The 8,077-nt window shown below is 50.3% G+C and overlaps 1 long non-coding RNA gene across 1 annotated transcript; it reads right to left on the bottom strand.

Annotated features, from left to right (window-relative positions):
* Positions 1-327: 327 nt before the first annotated feature.
* LOC115599845 lies at positions 328-7,188 on the bottom strand. The gene is made up of 2 exons (XR_003988648.1): positions 6,611-7,188; positions 328-356 (listed from the first exon to the last, which is right to left on the bottom strand). It is a non-coding gene; the product is annotated as an uncharacterized LOC115599845 (long non-coding RNA).
* Positions 7,189-8,077: the final 889 nt, after the last annotated feature.

Below are 8,077 nucleotides of genomic sequence, written 5' to 3'. Positions count from 1 at the left end.
AGGGCCACCTCAGCTTCTTCTCCCTTTCTTCCCCCCCAGCAGAAGTCCCCTTTTCCTGGGCCTTTCACTGCTCAGGAGCTGAGTCAGTCTTAGCCACACTTCTGCTTTGGCAGCTGCCAGCACATGGCAGGCTGATGAGGAAACCTCCTTTGTTGTTTTGTTGGGGTTAAATTAATTATTCATGGGAGCTGAAACCCTCGGAGCTGCTTCCTGAACAGTCCTTGAGCTGCCATGCAGGGAGGGACTTACCAGCCACTGGTGGCCTTTCCATAGCCAAGCTCCTTGCCATCTGCTTCTCTTCAGCCCTTGGCACACTCCCCATCTCCTGTGGCTTTGGCTCTGCTCTTGGGCATCATCTGAATAAGAAAGAGGCAAACACTTGGAGTGCTGGAGACCTCCAATCAAAACTGACACTTGACCAAGGTGGTACTGACCCTGGCAAGGGGAGGAGATAAACCTGACCCTCTGACTGTTTTGTCTTTCCAGTCATGCTGTACAGCTGAGGATAAACCTCTTGCAGGGTTTCAGACCCATTCATCCTTCTGCCATCTGGTCCTCCAGGTACCCTGCAGCTGGCTGGAAGCCTTTTTCCCCCAGGCAAGGCTCTCCCTTTTTAGCTCCTGCAAATCCATTTTTCACCTCAGAACAGGGCAGTCTGTAGCTTTAGGAGCACTTGGAAGATGAGTACAGCAAAACAGGGCTTGGATTGCTCTCCACACCCTCACCCACCTGCATTCACACTCAGTGGTGGCTTCCTGGGGTCATGGTTCCATAAGCATTTTGTGACAAGGGTACAAACCCCCTGGGCTCTCCAGAACAGAGGCTGAAGCTCTTGCAGGTTTGTAGTGGTACTTAGAATTGACCTCCAGAGGTTGGAATATGCTTGGAGAGCTCAGGATCATGTCTTGGACTGCAACCAAGGGACTTGTGGCCTGTAGGCAGCAGCTCCACCAGCAGCCACCCCACCCAGCTGAGCCAGTAAGTGCAGAGCTGAGTCTTTTGCCTCCTCTGAATTGCTCTCTGCAATTATGCAGACAAGAAACTGAACCTGTGCTGCAAACATTTCATCAGGACCTAGAGAAGTTCAAAGTTTATGGGGTGGGGTTTTTTGTTAGGTTTTGTTAGAACACTACAATTCTACTTAGGCTGATGCCAGTCCTACAAAACGCAGAGCAGGATTCCTGTGCCAGCATTTGCTTCCTCACTTGACATTTCAAGGGATTCTAATAGCCAAAGATCTGCTGGGAGCCCCCCCTGTGGCACATCTGCCCCAGGACAGCCCAGGACACAGGAGAGGATGTCAGTCCCAAGTGGGCACAATCCTCACCTGGTGTAAATCAGCACAACTACAAACAAGCCCAGGAAGCTGTGTCACCTCAGAGCAGGAAAGAACCTGGTTTAGAATACAAATTCCATTTCATGAAATCTTTGCCTAGAACCAGGACAGAGCCCCTGGGGGACACACATCAGCTCAGTGTCACCCTCTGCAATCTGGTGCAGCTGCTCAGGGGTTGAATCCAGATCCTAAGGACCATGTTCTGCCCTGCTGCAGCTCTCTGCTTGTGTTAAAGGAGCTGCTTGGGCTGACCAGGAGGAAGCTGAGCCCAGGACAGGTCTCATTTTCTGGTCTGTGTGCTGCAAGAGATCCCCAGAGGCAACAATGCTGGTGGGACTTAAAAATCACTGGAGAGAGATTTCAGGTGGTTTACAGCAGAAGAGAGCTTGGGCTGGGAATAATACACATAAATACTGCCTCCAGCCACAGAGAGGGAGCAGGCAGACCCCCACCTGGCTGTTGCCTAAGAAACACATCTCTGGGAGGATGTTTTTTTAAGGTAATTTCTCCAGTAGATGGAAGCAGGCCTGGCAAGGCCATCCCAGGTCAACATATGTCTAAGCATGTGCTGAAGAACTGAATTAGTTCTCCTCGAGCAGAAAGGCTCCTGGTGCTATTTAAAGGATTTTTATCCTGCTCTGAGGTGCTGTGGAGACTTCCTGCTAGGCCTCAGCTTCACAGAGCAAGTTGGATGGAAGTGAAAAGTCTTCTCTCCATGCTGAGGAGTAATTGCTGAGCAGCCCCTGGAGCTGGAAGGTCAGTGCAAGGAGCAGGCATCACAACATCCCCCTGGAACCCTCTGTGAAGGATTTTATTCATGGCTGGAATGTCAGCTTTCTCTGCAGGGTCAGACTGTGTAGATCCCATTTATTTTCCTGCTTTCTCTTTTTTAAGATCCAGCATCATCTGCTGTGCTTGGGGACTGCTTCTCAGGCCCTTCCAGTGAGAGAAGGGGTGACAGGAGAGTGGAGTGCTGCAGGCAGGAGCTCCAGAGGATCAGCTGAACCAGACCTTGTACAGGTGGCTCAGACAAAACATTTATAAGGCAAAAAACCAGAGACTGTAAACTGAATGCCCAGAAGGGAATTAGCTGAGCTCCCCAAAGCTGGATGGGTTTGTTACTCTGCCAGGAGGCAGCTCCTTGGGTGGATGGACCTTTAGAATCCTAGGTTGAGCAGGCTGTGAATGATAAAACAGGGTCTCCAACATATCAGGGTTTGTGTGAGCCCTGGCACAAACCAGGGACACCGAGGCTGGACTGTGGGATAGGGAGAATCCTGGACACACTTATCTTGACCTAAGAGTGGCTTATCTACCACGTGGGACCTGGGGCTGCTCTTGGAGCTGTCAGCATTTGTTCCTAGATGAGTTGTTATGGTAACTGAGCTAATGCCCCAAGATAGATGTTTTCAGGTGGCTCCAGGCCAGAAAATCAACACCAAGAGATTCCAGATAATAGACTTCTGCTAAACTCAGTGCTGGCATCTACTTTATTCAACCTGTTTACCAGTGACTTGCTGAACTCCATTCTGGGGGCAAGCCACATATGTGATGAGAATAACTGCTTGGGCTCAGTGAACCTCAGCTTCTAAAAGGCTGAGGGCATCCCATGTGCTGTGGCCAAGTCTGTGCCAGCAATCTGAATAAGCCTGGAAACTTTTTTCTGCATGGAGAGGCCAGCTGGCACAGAGTGGCCAAGCTTTCCCTACTAAATCCTTACCTTCCAAACCTGGGTGGTCACATCCAGGGACAATCCCTAGGCCAAAACTGCAGTGGCACAGAGAGCAGTCCAAGCACTGGGTCATTTATTATTCCAGACTTTGTCTGACTGACTGCTAGAGGTGACCACAGAAGAAAGGAGCCTGAAAGTGAGGGTGAAGGCTCTGTCTGTTTGATGGTGCTCATCCCATGCCTAGATCCAGCTGGAGCTGCACATCCTTAGGAACAGTCAGAGACAGGGACACCACACAGCTGGGAACCTCTTATGGTGGATTCACCACTTCAAGACAAGATCCCTCCACCTAACATCAGCCATCAACAAATGTGCAGGGATCACCCAGCACCCAGCACTGCTGCTGACCACACCTGAGGGACCTTTTTGGGGGATGCTCCAACACGGAGCTGGCAAAGAGCACCCAAGCAGCTCCCTGCTGTAGACAAAATTCCAGAAGAGTCCTGGCAGTTTCAGGAACTTCCACATCACCACCAGACCAGCTGAGCAGCTCCCTGGCTCTGGGGCCCTGCACCTCCTCCAGAGCCAGCCCAACAGGTTCTGCCATGGCGTGGTCCAAAGTGCCAGGACCAGTCATGCCTGGGGCCTTTGGGACAGGCCTGCTGCATGCCCTGTGGATGCTCCTGCAGCTCTGGGGGATGGAGGGATGGATGGATGGATGGCTGGCTGGCTGCTCTCTTCATGTGGGACTTGCTGGTGGTCTCCTTGTGTTGATCACCAGTGGCTTGAACCCCCCAGGCTTGCCCAAGGCCACTGAGCTGGGGTTTTTTCTCTGTCTCTGCTTATTCCTTCACATTTTGAGTCTTGCTTTGCTTGTTTTACCCATTTGCAAACCATGTTCTTGTCAGATGGAGCTCTCTAGGGCAGAAACTGGGGTTTTTTCTGCATGTTCTTTGCTCGGCTTGTGCTGCACCAGGATTAAAATCTCCATCGGGGCAGCAGTAATGTGATTAACAAGCCCTGCACAAGGGGGAATTGCATCCTCAGTGGATGTGGAATTCCCAGTGCTGTGTGTTCTCCCAGGGTGAGAGGTTGTGTTGACTCAACTCCAAGATGGCTTGCTAGAACTTTTGAACACCAAGGTCCAAATAAATCTTCAGTATTAGCTGCAGCCTTATGTGAATTTTTATGACTAAGTTACAGACCCCAGAAAACACAGGCAAGAAGTAGAAATGCTGACTTGGCCTTTGCTAAATGCCAATTATCTACAAAAGCATTAAGGGGAAGGGGGAGATGAAAACCAGGGTCATTTTCATGTTTTCTCTGGTTCAAAGCAAACTGTCCCATGAACCTCTGATAGGAACCCAGAGCATACAGAGTGCCCATTAATATTTCTAGGCACGACACTGAGTTGCAGACCTTGGCAATCAGAGCAACTCCACTTCTGGAATGAACACAGCTCTGGTTGGCTGGAATCTCAGTACAAACCAGTCAGTAGAAGCCACCAAAATTTTAAGGCAAAACTTCAGAAGCAGCTGCTGCCCTTTGATGGGGAAGGTCCATACTTCTCTGAGTCACTGAAGTACTAAACCAAACTCTTAAATCCTCAGGGCTGCTGGCCAAACCCAGCACCATGTTCTCTATTCCTCTTTGCTCCTCTCCCTCCTAGACAGTCCCAACACTGTGTAGCTGCTCTCCTCGTACTCCCAAGGTTACACACAGCTGATACAGAGCAGCACTTGGAGCACCATGGATTTATTTGTTACACCTAAAGATTTGGCTGAATAATCTGAAGGCTCAAACAGGAGGAGCAGGCAAAGTGCTGAGGCTGCCCTGAGCCCAGGGCATGTCCTGAGTGTGGTGGTGGCTGCCACTGGCATGGCATTGGGGACACTGCTGCAAGGACAGCTCAGTCACCCCCCCTGAGCCCTCAGAGAGCTCAGTGCCTGGGCATTTGTCACACAAAATAGTTTGGGAGTGGCTGAGGTTGTCACAACCCAAGAATCCCTCATGCCCAAGAACTCAAGGAGAGATGGGACTTCAAGGAGAGAAGTCCACACCCCCCAGTGCACCCAACCCTAGGAAAAGGAATAAGAAATCATTCCAAGCTGCTTGTTCAGGAGTCAGAAGGGTTTTGATAAAAACCAAGGAGAAAAAAATCTTAGAAATCCCATTCCTTTTTTTTTTTTTTTTTACAGGTTCTCCCCAAAACTGAGCTGGAGCTTTACACTTTCCAAATGGAAGCCTGGTGGCTTCCAGTGGGCACCTTGACCTCAGCACACAGGGAACAGCCTCTCCTGGTGATTTTTGCATTGCTGCAGTTCCACCCTGTGTTTCCACCCTGTGTTTTCCACCTTCCTGCATGTGGGAAGGTGCCCAGCACGTTATGGAAGTCAGGCAGCTGTCAGAAGAGCTTCAATATGTGCACCCCCTTCAACTGAGTCTCTCCAGATTCTTTTCTACTCTCCAAAATTCAGGCTGTACAGTTTAGGAAAATAAACACTGGAAACCCCAACAACTAGAAATACTTCTGCCATTAAAAACAAGGTGAAAAGGAGGAGCTGAGCCAAGTTAATCAGAGAGCTGAAATGAGATGCTGGGGAAAGGGGCCGTGGGTGACTTGGGTTAACTTGCAGTTGGCTGAGCAATGTGAAATCTCTTGTGTCTGGCTGAGCTCTGAAAGGAAACACTTTATTAAATCTTCTTTGTGTGAGATTTCAAGCTGCCTCTGGACTGGAAAATAGGACCATTCCAGTATATGGCATATAATCAGGAACTGAAGGCTTTAGTGCAGGATTTTCTGCAGAGGAAACTCTGATCAGCAGAGACTCAGGGCTCAGAAAGTTGGATTAGATGCTGCACACCCCTGCTCTGCTCTGCACCTTTTCTACCCAAACTTCTTCACACACTGAATCAAGCTGGCAGCAACAAGCAGGCATCAGGACAGCCAGTGCAGGTGGGCATAAATTCTATCCTGGAACCATCCTGTGGGCCAGCAGGTCTCAGGTCCATTATCTCAGCTTCCATTCCCACTGGAACATAAGCTTTGCCCTGGCTGATCTCCTTAGCACTGGGGGTCCTTAAGTTTCACCCACAATCTGGGCAGCCTGTTGCCATCTCTGTCCAGCTCTCCCTGTGCTTTGCTGGGAACTCCCAGCTCTTCCCTATCACAGCAGGACCAAAGCACCCTCAAAATACTTGCAGAAAGTATCTACTAAAAGGAAGTGGAGAGAGCCAGGGATGACAAGAAAGAATTGAGGATGAGAGGCTCCCAGAGCACTCCCCCCATCTCACACAACCTCCCTTGCCCTTTTGCAGGTCTTGGCACTCTTATGCTTGGCTCCATGGTCAGGGAAGTGTGACCTGATCAGAGCCAGGCCAGCCCAAACCACATTTCCCCCTCCTTCTGCCTCCTTCCTTAACACACAGCATGTCTGGAACTGAAGAGCCTTCAGTCTCAATCTGCCTGCTGGAAACTGCAGGGTTTGAGTTCCTGATCTGTTTGCTTCAAATCCCAACAGGAAAGTGTCCCAAAGGGCAGAGATACCCAGAGCATTCCCCTTCCTTTGCACCACCCCCTCTGCAGGTCAGCTCCTGCCTACCTTGGATTGCTGACAAGAAGCAGGACAGAACCATTCTGGATGTTGGCTTCTTTGAGAGTCTCGTGTTCTTCCAGCTGCCTGGAGTTGTAATAAAATGTCTTCTTCCATGAAGTGACCCCCTCCCGTACCAGGTGAGCCCGGAGGTCCATCACCGTGTCTCTGGGCTTGACTGTCAGGGACATCATGGTGTCCTCATCAGCCAGGTGCACCTTGATGTGGTACCTTTTCCATCGGGACAGGCTCCTGCGCAGCGTGTCCATGCTCCCCAGCTCAGCAGTGGGGCAGAGAGGAACATCCAGCTGGGAGGCAGAGCAGGGATGTGGCTCTGTAGAGCTCTCTGCTTCCAACAACTTCAAATGTCCTGCCAAACCTGTTCCTCCCAGTTGCTGGGCTGCGTGCTTCACATTCCAGGGAAGAGCTCACCTGGCTCCAAGAGCCTGCTGGCTGGGAAAGGTCTCCATGAATCATTTCCACACACCCCGAAATCCCATAATAATTACGAGGGCTTCACAAAGTGCTCTTCATTCCAATGACTCTCAGAGGACTTTCAAGCTGGATCTCCACAGCCATTAGAAACGTGGGTGCATGTGAGCAATGACTCAGCTGAGTGACCTCGGGTCTCCTGCCAGCTTGAGGAGCCTCACAGCTCTTTCACACGGCCATTTTCATGAAGAAAAGGACTCTGCAGAGTCAGAAATTCCTCATGAAGGAGAGCCAGAGCATCCTGGAGGAGACACAGAGTATGGCTGGTGGGAACACCCCTCATCAGTGCTTTTTTGCCCTGGAAGATCCCTTAGAGTTATTGTAGGCAACCAGGCTGGGGCCATCCAAGAGGGGAGAGACTCATTCATTGCTGCCATAGTATCAGGGATCTGACACTGACTCCCGTGCTCCTCAGTGCTTCATCACCTTGATTTTCTCTTTGTTTCACATCCTTGCCTAATTAGAGGGTTGGCCCTCTCCTGCTCCAGCACGTGAGCAGTGACAGCATCCCAGAGCTGCAGGGACACCACTCCAGGGCCTCAGAATACCAAGAGGAAGAGGCAAAGGTGTGGTAAATACAGTGAGCCCTCCAAAAGGAAGGAGGGATGCCAGGCAGAGGAGCTGACTGGAGCTGAATGATCCTGCAAGGCAAAGGCTGGCAGTCACAGGATGATCCTTCAGAGCAAATATCATCAAGATAAGGAAGTAATCTTTTTTCTCAAAAAGATCAAGTCACCCTCTTATCTCAGAGGTAATTCCTTGTAGCCCATATTACAGGAATTCATTCCCTTGTCCATTCTCAACACAGACCAGTATTTTCAGATCAAAGTGCTGCAAGACAGTTGACTTCAGAGTCTGCTCTGCTCTCAGAAGGGGCTGCTCTTGCCCATGAGGTAACAAACCAAAGTGACAGATTTTCAGATATGGCAGCAGTCAGTTCCCATCAGGAACAAGAGTGGTGTCCCCTCCTATTGAGCAACAAGG

This window comes from Calypte anna, chromosome 28, assembly GCF_003957555.1.
Source record: "Calypte anna isolate BGI_N300 chromosome 28, bCalAnn1_v1.p, whole genome shotgun sequence".
In the NCBI taxonomy this organism is placed as follows: Eukaryota; Metazoa; Chordata; class Aves; order Apodiformes; family Trochilidae; genus Calypte; species Calypte anna.
This window is presented reverse-complemented; position numbering and strand designations above follow the sequence as displayed.